The 20,006-nt window shown below is 32.4% G+C and overlaps 1 protein-coding gene and 1 long non-coding RNA gene across 5 annotated transcripts in view; one reads left to right on the plus strand and one right to left on the minus strand.

The window, feature by feature from the left end:
- The window catches only part of brat (tripartite motif-containing protein brain tumor), a 432,659-nt gene extending 428,580 nt beyond the window's left edge, over positions 1–4,079 (minus strand). For all 4 annotated transcript variants that reach the window (XM_089711171.1, XM_089711162.1, XM_089711158.1 and 1 more), the window contains exon 1: positions 3,678–4,079. The gene's annotated coding sequence lies outside the window, so the exon portion shown is untranslated. The remainder of the gene's footprint in view (positions 1–3,677) is intronic.
- Positions 1–20,006, plus strand: part of LOC149476791 (uncharacterized) — a 465,754-nt gene that overhangs the window by 261,968 nt on the left and 183,780 nt on the right. The gene's annotated exons all lie outside the window — the stretch shown is intronic.

Here is a 20,006-nt window from a genome sequence, read left to right on the forward strand (position 1 = left end):
GACGTATACAGGGTGTCCCGCTGTTGGTATACTATGCTCAAAGGAGGTTATAGTTTTGCATACGCTGAGTTCGTAAAAAACACTTAAAAAATTCCAAACGCATTTTTTTTTCAGATATATGAATTCTTAAAACTCTATGTGTACACCCCTAACAAGCAACCCGCCCATTTTTGCCACCAGCACGTGAGCTATCGTTTAAGATTATGTTTTCATAGACAAAATGCTCACATTAGAGAAGCGGTATATGACGGCTGCGCGAAGCTAGAGAAGAAAACATGGATTTTAAGGAAAAATTTAGCAAAAAATTTTTGACGTAATTTTGTTGTTTAAATATTTTTTACGTGATCAGTGTATGCAAAACTACAAGTCCCTTCGCGCTTAGTATACCAATAGTGGGACACCCTGTATATCGGGATTTCCCATGTATATGTTCTTTCTTTTACATAATTTCCTGTTATCGTCTTGGAACTACAAAAGTACACAACTACTAAAGTAAAGTAAAGTTTTTGTAAATATGGTAAAGCAGTGTATTCATAATGTGGATGTCATAAAGTTAATAAAATTGTTAGGTAGAACGCGGTTATCTCGTCTCAGGAACGATCGAATTAAAAATTTATATCTGTGTCCGGATAATACATTTTTTCGTAGAAGAACCGCTTCTTATAGGAGCAGCGACGAAGAATTTTGCAATATAGCCAAAAATATAATACAGACTATACTGTATGTACAACTTACATATAAATACAGTTATTTATTTGTCGTCTTACCTAAAAAGACAGCCTAAAAAAGTAAAAAATACTTAACACTAAATAACTTCGCATCCAAAACCTACATTCCACGTAACATAGCTTAGTCCAAGCGTTGAATAATATAACAAACTGCTGTTTGTCGTATGTAATCCCTCTGGGCATGTGCACGAACAAAGCCGAATGGAACAGTTAGTGAATAACTAAAGAGATATGTAGTGACAGAATAACTCAACTACATAAGCTTGATTTTTTGCTATTTCGCTTGGGTTCATGTTATAGTGACTTTTTCTAACATAAAATTTCAACACTTATTTCACACTTAAATCTATATTAAAAAGCTGAAGAGTTTGTTTGTTTGTTTAAACGGGCTAATCTCGGGAACTACTGGTCCGATTTGATAAATTCTTTCGGTGTTAGATAGCCCAATTATCGAGGAAGGCTATAGGTTTATCATCTCGTTGAGACCAACAGGAGCTGAGCACTGCGATTATAAAAAGTAGCCTATATCTTTATTAAGTAACTTATCTACGTCTATGCTAAAAGGCGTCAAAATGACTTCAGTTGTTTTGGTGAAAAATAAGAATAAACTTTATGTAGAGTAAGCAAGGTTTTTGTATTTATAATAAATACTAAGCGGAAAGTCAAAACACGACCAACGTAAGAATGGAATAAAAATTACCAAAGCTTTGTTTCTGATGAGACTAGTAAAGTGTGTAAAATACACAGATGTACGCAAACATGTAGAAATTATCTAAATTATTATTGTTTATTTTAATAACTATCATTGTGAAGTACGTGTTAAATTTGAACAACTGAATTAAAACAAGAAGTCTATATTATATTATATCCTAAAAAGCTTAAGTACTTGTAACTCAACCTCTTCAAAACTTCTTGTGATTTGAGTGTTTGTGGGCGATTGAACTCTGATAACTACTTGAAAAATAAAAGCCAATTCAGTATCCCTACTAATATTATAAATGCGACAGTAACCCTGTCTGTCTGTCTGTCTGTTACGCTTTCCCGCTTAAACCTCTCAAGTTCTCAACCGATTTTGATGAAATTTGGCACAGACAATCTTTAGACCCTGAGAAAGAACATATAGGCTACCTTTAATTGCGAAAAAACACCACGCGGGCGAAGCCGCGGATTTATAATCATTTGATTCTTAATGTGTTAAGGAAAATTCTGATATAAAACGTAAACAATTTTGACAAGGTTTTTACGCCCCGCGGTTTTATCCGCCGACGCAACGCCCGCGCTTTTTAGCGATTTTAAGGCTTTTTCTCTTATTTTCTCGACTCAGTGTGATATGAAATGTCTGGAACAATATAATATTTGGGAATGAGCTTATCAAATACAAGATATATTTTTAAATGCGATTAGTAATTGAAGAGAAAAAATGATATATAAATCATAATCTGAGTCGCTATATATCTCTTTTTTATATAAAGGAGTTTATGTGCTGATTTCGACCGTAATCTATAAAATGTGTGTCAAATTTTATGCTGCCACTTTTGCGTTTTCATCCCAAAAACTTATGTACTTACAACTTACTAGCTGTGCCCCGCTGTTTTACCCGCATTACTCAGATCTTAGGCCTCTGATCTTAGGCGTGATGATATCATATTATAGCCTATAGCCATCCTCGATAAATGGACTATCAAACAGTGAAATAACTTGTCAAATTGAGTGCGTGGTTTATGAGATTAGCATGTTGAAACAAACTCTTCAGGTTTTTAATATAAGTATAGATAACACTAGAATATTATATAGTAGAATATCACACATTCCTCTATTATAAATTATTGTAATATCATTAATTATATGCCCTATAATTCTTTAATAACAACGGCCCTGAACTTGATAATTTTAATTAGACGTAATTAAAAATTAATGAGTACTTTGCCTCTCGACTCGAAAGGTCGTTGTGAAATTGTTGTTATGTTGGAATTATGTATGCTTTTGTTGTAATTATTGTCATTGTGATTGTTTATAATTAACTACGACTTTGTTTCCATGGAGTTGAATATTCTTTGTTTTATTGTAGGTTTGAAATAAATCTCTGTTAATTGAAATAGTCGTCGATTAGAACTGACAATATGTAGGTATAATATGTTTTATGAAATACGACAATTAGTTAATTTTTAATTTAACTTAAGAATGTTATGTTTGTCGTATCAATAAGACAACAAATATGCTAAGAAGTTGAAATATTTTATTTCATTTTATTAATTAGAAGAATCTAAAGAAACACGTATGTAGCTACTAAAGTAATTTTAATTAATAAGTAATAAGTAATAATAATAATTTTAATTAATTAATTTTACAAATAATTCTTAATATAAGCCATGGTCGTATTTATTTTAACCCGGCTCTACCATATATAGTAGATACATTTAATATCAGACTCTACTAAACAATATTCATGTCAAATTGGGTTGGTAGAGTTACACAATACTTGTAATATACCTAGATGTAGAGCTGTAGAGTGTAGCTACGTATTACTCGATGACCCAAAATGTAGAGACAGAAAGTTGAGGTAGGTCGCCTTTGTTTACAGAACTCTACGACCTTACAATTTTTATACCGTACATTTTAAATCAATAAAGCGTTGCGTAATTATTTAATACATTGCTTATAATTATAAACGCGAAAACATACTGAATTTCGACCGCGATTTACCTTAGCAACAGGCCTGTTATGCAGTTTTAACCATATCACGTGTGTATGTAGCGTGTCATATGGTCAGATATTGGAACCAGTTCGTTACATTAACGAGAAATTACGTCATCGACCCGGAGCGACCAGCTGTTTATCAGTAGCGCGGAAATCGATATTCTTATCTCGTGTTTATACAACTACAAGGACAAACGAACAAACCGCCATGTACACTATACATGCCATCCTTGACACCCATCAACATCTTACCTCAAACTCGCCGGGCGATCGATAGCACACGTGTCCTCCGGCACACTTCGACCGAAAAATAAAACAAATGAAAAATAAACCAATAAAAAAAAACACACAACAATCGTCTACAATCCCATAAACGTCACGGAACAATGAAACGCACTAAATGTATAATATTCACGAGTTCAAGCCGGCATTTTCCCGGCGTAAATAAAACAAAAACAAACGGGGTATATGGTGGGAATGGATGTTTTGACGCGCTACTCCAGCGTCCCTGTGCTCGGAATGAATGAAAACACTATTGTTATGTGATATATCGGTTGTATTGTGGCGTAAATCGCAATATTTTCCACTGTTTACAAGCGGAATCGCATCCAACACACGCCGCCGTGGCGCAACCAATACTGAGGCCGGAATGAGTGAAAAAACACCGAGCCGACCGAGACGTCGACTGAGTTTCGAGAGGAAAACGCAACGGGAAAACAATAACTGTCCCGCTCTAACGCACTGAAATCGCAACCCGTAAATCACTTTTCCTTTTCTCGGATCAGCCTCTAGCTGCTGAATTGACTAGGTGAAGCCTATTCAGAGGTTTAAGCATCAGTAGTTAATTAGTTTAACGAAAATGTTAATTAAACTTTAACCTGAAAATGAAGTTTTCATCTGGAATTTTTAAGAAATTGCCTTTATTCGCTTTTGGTGCTTTTATGGGTTTTGTGCCTTTGAGTGATAAAATTGAAAGTTACCTTTACTTTATCTGAAAGTCATGAAAAAGTTTCGTCACAAATGAATCGTTTATAAAAGTTGAATTTATCGTTAACGTTGTAACATTTTCTTTATATTTTATATTATTTATTTTAAGGGATAAAATCCCTTTTAAATTTTTCTTTGAATTGTACTCTGACATTTTCCCCTTATTTATTATGGGGAAAACTTGGTTAAGAAATACGCGACTCCCGGGAAATGGGCCATAGGTTAAGATGGACTCCGCCAAATACAACCCCACTGGGTTCCGGCACTCAGAAAAAGGCAATTCTTCTCAACTATAATAAAATATATCTTTCTATCTTATACATGTATAAAATTCTCTTACCAGTGTTACATGTGATAGTATAGGTAACCACCCAATATAATAAACCATCTTAATATATATAAATCTCGTGTCACAATGTTTGTCCTCAATAGACTCCTAAACCACTTAACCGATTATGATAAAATTCGCACACCATGTGCAGTTCGATCCAACTTGAGAGATAGGATAGTTTAAACATGTAGGTACCACGGGCGAAGCCGGGGCGGACCGCTAGTAATATAAAATGATGTTATCATATCAATTTATTTTTAGGATCTTAACCATTTCTAAATACGTGTCAGTTTGACAGGATATTGGGGATATTTTTCAAGGTATTTTTTCGATACATACCTTTTTAAACAGATAAGTGTAACATGTGTAACATACTTGCCGATACTATCTTATAATACCTCTAGGCTCTAACATAGTTAGATCAACATTATCTCTACATTCAAAACATTTGTATCTAGTGGTTTAGCCTATGAGTTGGACACTTCATTTTACGAAGATTTCTGTTCATTTAACATAACATAAGATAAATAAATTTTCGGGTTATCTGGCAGAAATCGAAAGATAAGACCGCCATCTGTAAAATGCAACTGCAGTTGCCTTGAGATTAAAATATCCGAGCATTTAATACTACCTATAATAAAAAGATTGCCGCCGCTCACCGACCTTAGAATAGCACGAATTTGTAATTTTCTGAATTATTGTATAAGAGTCTTGCTTTTATGAATGCATATCTAAAACACAGGGTCTCGTAAATTATTATAGTGTTTTCTTGACACGAATATGAAACTTAGGTTTTGGTATAATTTATGAGCTTTTATAAGATTCGATTGTTCGTTTTTAACATTGTTTTAACGGTTTAGATATTTATAGGAATATCTGTATTATTTTAAAAGCTATACTTTGAAATAATATAGATAACAAGAACTATACAAATATCAGCTTTTAAAAAGCTACAGTAACAGTACATTGCACATTTTTAATATGTTTTGACTCTATGGCTTTCAGGATCTGATTATTTATTCACAGACCAACAAGCTAAAACTCCGAATCATCTACAAAATGATGTATGGCTAATAAAGTGGGTTTTGTATTTATGTTATGGAAGCCGTACCTCGACTCTTCAATTATAGGGCCTTTTTATGACCACCGAATTTTGAAATATACACTTATTATAGAGTGGAATATAGTCGTTACGTTTTTTATCTACATGCATATATATTTGCATCTAAATGTTGCGAAATACGCAAAAATGTCTGAAGAATTTATTAAATAATAATTTAATAGCGGCCATCTATGTATATATTTATAAATGTTTCTAGTAATTGTAGTGTGAAAAAATATCACTGAAACTGTACGTTTTTTATCGATATCTATGCAAATTACAACCCTATTACGAATTTTCGTATACAATTGACATCTCTTATGCCTTCTCCCCTTGTAAAAGAAGGTCCAAAAGGTACTGTAGAATGTTAAAAAGTACGTACATTAATCAGGCGGCAGGCCCTTTGCAAATGCGTGCACGTCCCTAATTTGCATCCGTATTGTTTGATTCAATTTTACGGGGTTCCTTTGATTTTCCATTAATTTTTTATGGCTGCATTATATAATTATGGTTAAAATAATAACTTTAAGGCAACGTTGGAAAATGTAAATTTGCAACGTAAATTCTTTATTTTGTATATTATGTGCATGCTTCATTTTATGGGGTCAGTATATTAAATATTTTATTAGTTAATTTTATGTACAACAATTTGAAAGTTATAAATATTATTTTTCATAGAAAAAGCGATCCAAAGTTGAAATTATATTCATTTGCAATGGGATACAATTGCAGCCTTTTTTGACAATTTGAAAAAATAACGTTCACGTGATTGATAGTCAATTCCTGAAAAAGAAGTTCGTTTCATTTAGAACTTAGCGTGAAATTTAACGTTTAATCCCATTTAATCCATAAAATATATTTGTTAACATAAAAATATATATTGTAAATAAATATTAAGTATTTAAAACCAGGTTGAGGAACAAGACAAATAAAAATCAAAGTATCATTCCATTATTTTATTGGTATAATATTTACAAATTCCATATGAATCAAATGACCTTCTTTGGGTCAATATAAATCGTTTCCAATTCAGCAAATCAGTTTAAAGTGACTAAAACTAATTAATTAAACAAAATCCGAACCCGCGACCTTTGTCCCACATCACCCCACTAAGCCGAGATGGGAATCTGCGGTCTGCTATCTGAGGTATTAACACAAGATGTTAACAAACAGGCTTAAATGTTATTAAATTTCAATTAAACTGTATATAACTAGCTAGCTTTAGCCCGCAACTTCGTTTATAGAAAGCAATTTCCTTCAGAATTCGATGTTTTACAGGCAAAATTAGCCTTTGTCATCTTCCTAAATAGCTCGAGATATAAAAATTACATAAATCGCTCTGTCGCTTCGCCTGCGTAATTAAATACAATTAATTCTCTTCAGAATTCGATGTTTCGCAGTCAAAATTAGCCTAGGTCACTCTCTAGCTTCCTTCGCTCCGTCGCGAAAGATATAAAGACAAACAGAAAAAAATAATCACACAAACACACTTTCAAATTTATTTCATTGTCAATTTTTCACGCAAGTCTGAATAGAGTATGTAGAGTTTTAAAATACTTCATAATAAGGCGAAAAGAAACAGAAAACATTTTCAGAATCGACACGAGCAAAGCTCAGGTACGTTAACTTTACCTTTACCACAAATACTACAAATCACACATAATATAATATTATACTAGTACAATGAATAAACTAGCTGAATTGTTCAAGATTAGTACCTATAGTTATTATTTCTTGAAGAAAAATAATAATATAACGTTTATATATTTAGAGAGCCATATCATGACGCTTAAAATAAGGTTCAGCAAAGGACGTGTAAATATTTTCAAATTTATTATTTTTTCATTATTTAAATAGAATAAAGGTCAAAATAAAACACAAACTTACAATCTCTTATTTATTGCCACCTTTACACCAAGATAAAATCAACATTAATACAATTATAATTGGAAAAAGGTCAGAAAGGCCATGTTTTTACAGAAAATTTTTAATTATTTTTAATATCGCTAAAATACGAAATCTTTCATCACTATTGTGCCTTACAAACGTTATAACAAGCACTTAACCTAATGGATAAGTTACAAGAGAAATTTGCATCTAAAGTGTTAGTTAAACATTAATTCAAGACTAGACATTCATCTCGATTCCATTCTATAATTGTTCTTGTAACAAATGTATGATAATGTTTAGTATTTCCAGAGAACATCCTTGAAAAAAGCGTGTATGCCGAGCACACGTGTCAGAAGTGAAACTTCTTGGCAAGATTCAAAGAAACCAAATTGTCACCTTACTCCATAACGTGACGGTATTGCTATGACGCGACCTGGAAATTTTACTCTCAACGCGCCTTAATAAGTTTCACTTCCAAAATTTATTAATTTCTTCGTTTAAAATGTGCACATATAAAAAATAAAAATAAACCACCCTGTATAACAAAACAGTGCTACCATCCAGTTCTACCTAAATCCATCATGGGATTCACATTAATAGGCTGTCAAACGAAATGAAGAGCGAATAGTGCACAAACATCTACAGTTTCCAGAATCAATGTCGGTCTGTGCGATAATTACGTGAACAAAGCTTTGTGGATGTCATTTACAGCAACCGTAGACATTTGAAATGACTGCATGCACGCGTTATGTCGATACAGGGTGATTTTAAAACGTGATGCATATTAAAAAAAAAGTATTTTTTCTGGATTCTGGGTTGGATAGTGTTGCTCGCCGGTCACCTGGTGGCGGTCAGCTTTACCTGTAATAAAAAAAAAGATTACATATTAATACAAAATAATCATAATTCCACTGGAATTAAATATTGTAAACAATTTTTTAATAACGATTGATTACGTAAAAATAATTAAGTGAATCTGTATTCTTTATGAATAATAATATCTACGAAGAGGCATACATACAAATCATTGAAATAATACGTATAATCTAAAACTACTGCACCATGAATAACATGATTTTGAAAAGTTATTCACCGCTAGTTTTGACTATATGGGCCAATCCGCGAGCAAGAAGCTAATTCCCAAATAAAACCTATTCTGATCACCATTACTGAACATTATTGGTTAATATTTACATAATACCTTTCAGTCAAAAACTCCCCAATCAATCCCCTCAGAACATGTATTGCACATAACCCGATAATGCTGAGAGCACTTAAATTAGTAACGAATCACTAAGGGCCTAAACGACCCTGCGGTCAACACCACCCTTGTTAGGGTTAATTGGAGTGGTTTGAGAATTGATTGAATATGTTTTACGATAATCTTTATGTGTAAGTTGTTTTAGTGTAGGTAGGCTTTGATTTCAAAGTTCTCCAGTTCTTGGTATGTATTTTATTTTTCATATTATAATTATTTCACGACACGTTTTTTTTACTGTAACTCTGTTACATTCAGGTACACCGTCAGTTGTCAATTTTAACCTTTGGAACGAATGAACCATGTTAATTAGAGTATCCAATGATAATAATTGAATTTGTAGGGCATTAAACTATATTATGTGAAACTTTATCTCAAAAAAAAATAGCTGAAGCCGGTTTAATTTACTAAAGTAGTAACTTTCAATACAAGCTAGGTTTTAGACAAAGCGGGCAAAGTCGCTGGTGGAAAGCTAGTAGATCATAAAATTATGATACCAACACTCGGAAATGAGCCAAGCATTTTGTAATAAACAGACGGACAAACTAAGTTTACACGTAGGTACAACATACAATGTACAACGTGTATCTTGGAAAGAGGCCAGGGTAAAGCATGAATATGCGGTATTATTTCTTCATTTAAATTCCAAAGAATATAGTGTGCAATAAATTTATTTTTAAATATACGTACTACCTTATTGTGTACCTTCAAAATAGGAGGTTATCAATTTGACTGTAATTTTTATATATAACTTAGATACATTTTCACGGGATGGAGCTTTTAATTAACGATCAATTTGAAGTGAAACTTCTTTATGCGCGTTGAGAGTAAAATTTTGAGGTCGCGTCATGGCAATACCGTCATATCATGGAGTAAGGCGACGATTTTGGTATCTTTAAATCTTGCCAAAAAAAATTCACTTCTGACACGTGTGCTCGGCACACGCGCTCTTTTTTGTATTTTCAGCGTCTTTCATCTTTTTCTTAAGCATGTTAAAAGCAACCCTATTAATAATATTAAACGTAAAATAAATAAAGGCTATATTAAAAGCGATTACGTAAATTTTCAAAAATCCACGAATGCGAATGTTCACCGCATGTCAAAAGCATAACACGGCGACCGCACCGCGCTGAGCTTGACGTACCTATTATATAGGTTTATTTATTTTAATTCTTGAATACTATGAAATAAAACAGTTAGTTTGTAAGGAATAATATAGATCGTAGGGAAATCGATTGATTCTCGCGTTTATAACAATTGCGTATGTATTTATAATACATTGTCGACAATATATTGTTTGTTGTTAGATAGATATATACTTACCTACCATTTACTTTATTATTTCTTGGCGTTTTCATAATATCTGCTCTACGTTGATAAACGAAAATAATATTTAATGTGCTTGTTTCAGAGTGTCAAGAGTGTCACTGAAAATCAGATACATCTGCACCGCAGTATACACCGTTTCAGCTCAACTACAATTTCTATTTTACTGTTTATCAGTATTAAATATTGTTTGTTTTACATTTAGTTTTATTTTCATTACCCATACAATAAACTTAGATAAAATTTGCTATAAATTTTAAAATAATAAAAAAAATCGATCACGGGATCCGAACACGTCTTTCGCCTGACTAGTCGTGATCCCGCCAGAGTAATCTTCTTCTTATATATAAAAATGAATCGCAAAATGTGTTGGTAAGCGCATAACTCGAGAATGGCTGAACCGATTTCGATAATTCTTTTTTTATTATATTCCTTGAAGTACGAGGATGGTTCTTATGTAGAGAAAACGTAAATATGTACCACGGGCGAAGCCGGGGCGGACCGCTAGTTTACAATATTTCCTTTCTTTCCGATAAACTAATGGTGCTTTTCCACTAATAATATGCGAGAATGTGTAGCGAGGAAGGTGTTTGTAAATAACCTGTTATCGCGTCAAACGCTAAACGCTTCAAACTTCAAACTAAATGAAGTGATATTATGACTGGTTATTTACCAAACACATTCCTCGCTACACATCCTCACACATTGGTGGAAAAGCACCAAAACTACTAAACATAGTGTCAGGTCCAATGCGGCAACCAATTTGTCACACACGAACTGGCTTTTACGAATGTATGCAGACAAAACCGGCGGGCAAAGTGATTTATTTAATTAGGCTATGGAATTCTAACTGAATGCCCGTTCGGAACTAACTGTTTCATTTGAGATTAGGGTTTGCTCATTATGTAACAAATACATCGCACGTGATAGCACAGTTTATTAAATATGTATCTAGTTATAACGTAAATAACTACGTGTGTATGTACGTGCATATAAACTATACGCAGTTTTATTAGTTGTTGGGATGTATATTGTACTATCGGTCCGCCCCGGCTTCGCACGTGGTACCTACATGTTTAAACTATCCTATCTTTCAAGTTGGATCGAACTACACATGGTGTGCGAATTTTATTATAATCGGTTAAGTGGTTTAGGAGTCCATTGAGGACAAACATTGTGACACGAGATTTTTATATATTAAGATATGTTTATAGAACATCTATTTAACTATTTCTTGACGTTAATCTTATAACAATATATTAGTAGAAACATCACACTATCTACTACTTAAATCTAATACGAGATATTTCACAGATTCGCAGCAAAATCGCAGACAAACATCCTTTAAATGGTTTATGCTCTCCATTTTTCCGTTCATTACTTAATTACATACATGTATAAAAAAGTCCCAAATTACTTAACTTAACTAAGGATTTAACAATGGTATTCATAAAACATTATTAATTGTACAAAGAATTAGAAATAATCCCTAAGTATAAAAATAATTAGTCACTAAATATTTTCACAAAAGGCCTCATTGCTACACAGCAATCTCTGCCCGGCAACCTGTTAGGAAGATAGTGCACTGAGATAGTGCAAAAGAATAAAAAAGTTCTTAGTAGAGTACTGTTAGTTCTTTTTTTATAATATTGACCTTAAAAAGCTAGACTAAACAAGTTAATAGCAGGTTATTTACGAGCTTTATATCGACACAAAACATTACTCATTTTTCACGGAAAACCCGATGAGTCACTGAAAACTTGGAAGTTAACTGGGAAAGCAGGGGAAAGCCTGGCTCTTTAGTGACTCATACCGACTGAAAATGCAACGGAAATATATCTAAATTAATAAGTGTAAAATTTTGGAATACAACGTTTAAAGTATGAAGATAAAAAAGATTTATTTTAAAAATAAACACTTGATACTTTATACTTATACATTGTTATAATATTGAAAACTCTATAAATTTTATTTTAAAATGTATATTTGATACTTGATACTTTAACATTTTATTTTGCAATTAAATACCTTATTGAAAATGAAAATTTCCAAATACCAGCGAACGCCCCAACGCGCTCTACTTACAAATTTTTAAGCTTAAAAAGTTGCAATGTTAAAATACTTCACAATATTAAAAACAATCAACATTCGATAAATTCTTCAACAACAATGATGGTTCATTAAACGATTTAAAAGTTTCAGATTATTCAGAAAACAGTACAATTTCACACCGAGCCTTAAATTATTCCACTAATAAGTAAATCTATACTAATATTATAAAGCTGAAGAGTTTGTTTGCTTGAACGCGATCTCAAGAACTACTGGTCCGATTTGGAAAATTCTTTCGGTGTTGGACAGCCCATTTATCGAGGAAGGCTATAGGCTATATATCATCACTCTAAAACCCATAAGAAGCGGAGCAATGCGAGTAAAACCGCGAGGCACAGCTAGTAATATATAATAGATATCTATTTTACTTTCTACTATAGATATCGTTGTTACTTTCTACAAGTTAACTAACAAAATAAAGCCTACGAATTAGGAATCTCCATCGTCTTCAGGCAGAACTTTACAAAACAAAATACACTCAAAAGCGACTTTATCTTCTCTTATTCTCGACAAACTGTACATGCAAAATAAAATATACAACTGATTATGTACTTCTTAACTACAAAAAACAAATTTCTTCAATTTGACGGTATCTATGTTTTTTTGCAAAAACACTCAAATAAGTGCTTCATGTGCGAAGAGCCTAATTCCCAAAACGCGTACTGATATATTATTGAACATCGAAACAAGGGAGTCCCCAAGCTAAAAGTTTAGGAGCTAATATAAATTAGGGAAAACGAATTATTGTTCGTAACAAGAAAACAATTTTGGCGTAGGGATGCGACATGCGAGCCTTTGCGGTTTTATCGATGTTACGCGTAGGGATAAAAATGGCGAGAGGATTTTCTTTTATCTGTAGATGAATTTGCGGGGAAACATCCTGATGATTCATCATGTCACGACATACGCTTAAAATTTCGTATTGAAGTATGATTCATACTTTAAAAGTGAACTAGCTGCGCTCCGCGATTTCACTCGCGTGGCTCCGCTCCTGTTGGTCTAAGCGTGATGATATAGAGCCTTATAGCCTTCCTTGATAAATGGACTATCAAAAGAATTTTTCAAATCGGACCAGCAGCTCTTGAGATAAGCGCGTTCAACAAACAAACAAACTCTTCAGCTTTATATTTTTAGTATAGATAAAATGCGTAATATAACCATACCGTCCCGTTTATTTTATATACATAGATATGTAATAAGAAATTCTTAGAAATCTCGCCTTTTGAAAATTTAGGTACCTATTTGATCACAATTAATTAGCTCTTCTTCTTAGAATAATTTAACAAAATAAATTCTTGGAAAACGTGCCAATAAAAGGTATTACAAGGATGTATAACGCTGATATTTTACTGTCACCAGGGACATGTTAGATTATTATTAAGGAATTTTTTTTATTCGAAAAGAATAAATAAATTTTGTAAATAAAATAATTAATAAATAATAACCACACTCTCCACATAGCACTTACTACTTTTTAAATGGATGTTTGCCTACTTAATTTCTTCGTATAAACGATTATAAAAGGAACTCATTAATCGTAATGTTTATACAAATCGGTTCTTTATTTCCTTTCCTATCCCTTAACTCATCAGAAAGACAAACATAACCTTAATTAAATTTAATTAATTGGCAGCTCTCTAATCTCTACCTATTTTTTAATTCTAACACACAAAAATTTTGAAGCAATATTGTTTAAATTATACTCAAATTATCTTCTCAGTAGCATTGTCGTTATTTTATACTAAAAATCAGTTCAATAATTTTCAAATTTTGCCGAGTAATTGTATTTAGTAAGTTAAAAAAAATCTTGTAAAAGCGCATCCCTAAGACAGCGATTCCCGGCGACATTTTGTTTACCGTCTCACATAAAATGGATGATAATGCTTTCATTGTATTTACATTTTGATTGAGTGAGTTCTACTTAATATTCAGAATTATTTCGTCCTCGGATATTTAATAACTTCGTAATTTAGGATCGTTGCAATTAGTCGGCTTTGGAGATATAACTTTATGTAAATACTAGCTTTCCGCCCGCGGCTCCGCCCGCGTTTTAGCGCGTGATAGAGTAAGAAACTGTGTGTTTCTTACTCTATCACTCATTTACTCTTACACACACAAATCCTCACAAACTTTCACATTTATAATATTAGTAGGACTATTTAATATAAAATTTAGAAGTATCGTTAATTATTGTAATATTATTCCAAAAACAAATGATTATGTGATATAAGAAGAATCTTTCAAATAAAAAAGAATAAAAAACGGTTCACCCAGTCGAAAGCTCACACAAAAAAATACAGTCGAGACCCTCTCCTCTTTTTTAAGTCCAAAGAAAATGTAGTTGTGAAATTATGTAGGCCGTATCTATACTAATACATATTATAAATCTGAAGAGTTTGTTTGTTTGTTTGTTCGAAGGCACTTATCTCAAGAACTACTGGTCCGATTTGAAAAATTATATTGGTGTTAGAAAGCGCATTTAATAAATATTATAATATATTATGTGGAAGGCATCATCAGGCTAAGACCAACGCGAACGGGAGCGGAGCCATACGGGTGAAACCGTGGGGCGAAGCTAGTTACATTATAATGCAGTGTATTTGTATTACACATGGCATCTAGTTCTTTGAATTCCTGTTTTTACCTGCGTAAACGAGCTATTATTATAAATTAGTAGTACGAGCTAGTAAATGAGCATGCCTATAATATTATCTATATTTCATTAATTTTTCATTGAATAGCGTAATAAATATATCCGAAGCAAACGGCTGGAAACCACTCGTGAATTCCAGATGTATTTAGTTCTATTAATTAAACGATAATTGACGTTCAATTGAATAAGGAATTAAAACGATTTTCTATGAACTAACTAACTGATCTTTATGGGAATTTCGCTATTTATTTAATCGTATTAAAAGACAATAAAAGTTAATTTTGAAGTAAGTATTTATTCAATCTAACTTCTTTTAAGTGCATTTGAACCATTAAAACCTTAATTGATTACCTTCTGCCCTGGTTGCCTGGAAGAGATCATTACTAAGTGATAAGGCCGCCAAGTACACTAAATTGCTCCTAGCTTTTATTTTTGTATATTTTCGTATCTAAATCTGTTTAGTTGTATTAAATAGTAAAATAAATAAATAATAATACTCATTAAATCACTTACCAGATTCGAACTACCACAGTTTCTGCAGAGAGGTCTGCCGGTCGAGGGCTGCTGTTTTCAAATCATAACATTAATTTTATATGACACTAGCTTCTCCCGTGGTACATGTTTACGTTTTCTCTCCATATAAAAACCATCCTCGTTCTTCAAGGAATATTATAAAAAAAAGAATTAACGAAATCGGTTCAACCGTTTTCGAGTTATTCACTTACCAGCACATTTTGCGATTCATTTTTATTAGTATAATAGATAGATAAATAGATAATAGATAGATATAATATACTAGCGGTCCGCTGCGGCTTCGCCCGTGGTACATATTTCGCAATAAAAGGTAGCCTATTTTCTTTCTCAGGGCCTAAAGATTGTCTGTGTCTTGTTCATCAAAATCGGTTGAGAGGTTTAAGCGGGAAAGCGTAACAGACAGACAGACAGAGTTACTTTCGCATTTATAATATTAAGTAGGGATAATCTATACAGATATTATAAAGCTGAAAAGCTTTTTAATATTTTATGCTTTAAAATGCTAATTTCTGAAACTACTGTTTCTAAAAAAAATATTTTGATAGTCGCAACTATCGAAGAAGGATATTGTATGTTTTTAATAGCTTTCTATTGAATGCCGGAAAAGTCAATCCACTAGGGAACTTTCATCGAAATGACTGCGTAATCCCTTTGAGATTTAAAAAACAATGCATGATGGTATATCCTTTATATCCAACTTCAAAAAAGGAGGTTCTCAATATTTGTTTGTTTTTGGCTTTGTAACCTCATAACTTTTGTTAAGGTGAACTGATCTTGATAATTATTTTTTTATTTATAATATTTTTTTATATTTAATAACAAGAATTATTACAGAAAAGCTTTTGCTTACAAAAGCTTAGTATTCATTTTAGAATAAAACACCTATTTCACAAAATTAGGAAAATCTAAAGAAAATTTTGTAGAACGACATACCTATAATATAATAATAATTAAAACCTAGATAATGTAGAGAAGATAGTTGAAATGTAAATAGGTTCAGTTCACGGAACAGTTTTAAATACAATACAAATTACAATACGTCAATAAATCAAGGATGTCAAACCAAAGTAATTAACATCAATATTGATGTCGAAATTCTGTGGAATTATAAGTTGAATGAACTGTATCATTTAAGGCTTTATATAATATGTATAATATGAAATCCTTTTTATATTAATCTATATAACAAAATAATTGTAAATCTATATAGACAACACAGTTCGAAGTTTGAGTTCACGTCACAGATCACAGAAACTAAAGGGAGATATGGTTAGGGGGCGGGGCCGGTGTCGCAGCAATATGTACAAAAAGAGAACAAACTGTAGCGGTGCTGTATACGTACGTCACTTACAATCTAGTGTGCGAACGAATAGTCGCTCTCATATTTTTGTGTGATGACACGCACACAACGCGAAGTATTGTATTGATTTTGTTTACTGCAGTTGTGTGCGTAAATTTTTTATGAGACACGGTTTCGTACTCAGCGCAAGCGATTGGCATCTCTCTAGATCTCTATGGTTCACGTAGATACATAGTAAGATATTCAATGAAAAAATTAAAGAACTTTTTAAACATAGCTTAATAAACATATTAATAAAACAATTTATCTATATATCGTTTTAGTTACTAATATCATATTATAATATCTGTGCTCAAGATTAATATTAGATAATAAATAAACAACAGATTCATCAAATAAGAACAGCTCACTTCATAAAAGCGAGTACAGATAAAACAAAAACTAAAACTTTATCCAATTGGAAATTCAGTTAACCAACAAACGACCGGAAATGGATCTGCGTGGATACTACTTCCGGCTGTTCCAGCTATATCCGCCCGATGAGGCTTTATGCTTCGCGCTTCCGGTGGACGTCTTCCAAATTTAAACAATTCGGATGGAAATTCGTTGGTGAAATAATGGTATGGTGGTAAATTGGATTCGTAAATTTAATTTTTTTAAAGACACTTATCTATACTAATATTATAAAGCTGAAGAGTTTGTTTATTTGTATGTTTGAACGCGCTAATCTCAGGAAATACTGGTCCGATTTGAAAAATTCTTTCGGTGTTAGATAGCTCATTTATCAAGGAAGGCTATAGGCTATATATCATCACGCTAAGGCCAACAGGACCGAAGCAATGTTGGTTAAACCGCGGGGCACAGCTAGTTATAACATAAAGTAACGTGGTTTTACTGTCTACCGAGTTCAATAGAAACAAACAGACAATAAAATAATTATACATAAATTATTTTCATAATTTACAAGAAACTACAGGTAAATTAGCTTGGAGAAATTTTTGCGTTTGTAGTAGTGTATGGTCAGCAAATAAAAAAAAACAACATTTTATTTTTAGTTTTTATTCAAGTATACATATAATATTAGTATTATTAATATTTTATTAGTTCCAAACATTACAAGCAGTGCCGATTTTTACTTCAGTGAAGACGTGTATGAATTAGGTGTTCTCCGGCCAAAAATGTAAACCACGGTAAAAGTGAAACTGTTCGAACGGTTCCGAACACTGCTTTGTGTAGCGCATGTCGCGTGCCGGTCGGCTGCCGAGTAGGTATACCTACTCGGCAGCCGCGATACACGCGACATGCGCTACACAGACCAAAAAGTTTGAGACGATGTAATAAAAGTTTCACTTTAATAACAAACAATAACAACAATAACAAACAATAACAACAATCAACAAATACAAAATTTAACAATTAAACTACGTAATAATTATAATTTTCGAATGAATTAATGTGTGCTTTATGTTCTAACGTTACCAAGCGACTGACGCCGGAGAGGCACCTGCGGACAGCGTAAACTGGTTTATTCTGGTTTTGTGCGTGTTTCCACTTTCCACTATCAAGTGACGATTTATTTATTTGTTTTGTTTCGTAATTATTATGGTCAAATATTAATTACCAAACAAATTATTATGAACACGATATTTTATTGTTTCACGGTATTCGCCTTGTCATTGGCTCAAGGACGTAAAATTGAATGATATATTATTTTTTTTATAAAGTCAAAACCATTTTCTTTAAAACATAAATCAGAGTATTGCTAGGGATAAGTATAAAATTAAAAAGTAATGTTAGGATATCGAAACATTTTTGTATAGGCTAGAACGATATAATGGAAACGCGCTCTAAGATCTGAGTAATATACACACCACTACATATGCAAAAATTTCTCGAGACTAATTTCACTGTAACCTCGTAGAAATGAACATAATATATTAAGTATATTACGTAGAGATTTGATCGGCTCCACGAAGCATAAATATTTGTTCATCTGGCTATCTTTTGAGCAAGTTCACTCTGTCGGAAACATGCCACGTTGCATTTTCATACATATCTGAAATTCGATTTAGGTTATTATCATAGTGTACGATAAAATATCGCGCACAATTATAGTTAATTTGTTTGAAATAAATTTTTAGTAGTGTCTCTAGTCTCGCTATCCGTAAAAGTTAGTGAAAATTTACAAATATTTTATATGCAGTAAAAGAATAATATTGCCACTATCATTAATTTAATTCTATAAGAATTGATATAAATAATTACCACCTAAATGTATTTAGCTCTAAGGTTAGGTTAAGTTTGATTGAATAAACGAATTTGAATTTGAATATTTTGACGCCAGATGCAGTACGTGATGGTACGTGTTGACAAAAAACTTCATAATTTTAAACAACTTTATTACATCATCCTTTAATAATATACTGAAAACTGGCACAAACTTTACTGTTCCATTTGAAATGTCTCTAATAATTTACTGTTAAAAAATTGTCGCACACTTTGATAATACACCACTTTGAACACCAATTTTTAACACTTATGTAGGTATGTGCGCTGAGGCGGCGTAATCTTTAATGAATGTAGGTGCGAATGCCTTTTTTCGGTCAAAATGCCTTCCACATTGTGTACGGCTTTTTAGGAACGAAGAAAATTTTTATTGGTTTGGAGTTTTAAAGGCTATCTTGGTACTCTTATCTATCTAGTGACAGTTTAACAGCATAGTGTTAAAAAATATTTATTTTATAAGGTTATTATAGAAAAATTAAAGCTTAAAGTTCTCATTCTCCATTTAATACCAAATTAGAATAACTTTGAAAAATATTTTGAATAAAATTAAAAAAGTGTATACTGTTATTACTGTTACTGCCAACAGCTAATTATATTATCATTAAATTAGGGATGTAACGATACCGATACCGATACCGATATATCGGCAAGCCGATATATCGGTATCGCCGATAATAAATCAACCGATACCGATATTTTTTTATTAAATTCTTTCTTTTCTTTTATGTTTTTGTATTGTATTCATTCATATTGTTTTATTTCTGTTTCTGTAATAGTGTTAAGGAAGAGCGGAACCTCCTGACAC

Source organism: Colias philodice, chromosome 26 (assembly GCF_061535455.1).
Source record: "Colias philodice isolate Cphi_HAF_F1 chromosome 26, ilColPhil1 Martin Lab GWU primary, whole genome shotgun sequence".
Classification (NCBI taxonomy): Eukaryota; Metazoa; Arthropoda; class Insecta; order Lepidoptera; family Pieridae; genus Colias; species Colias philodice.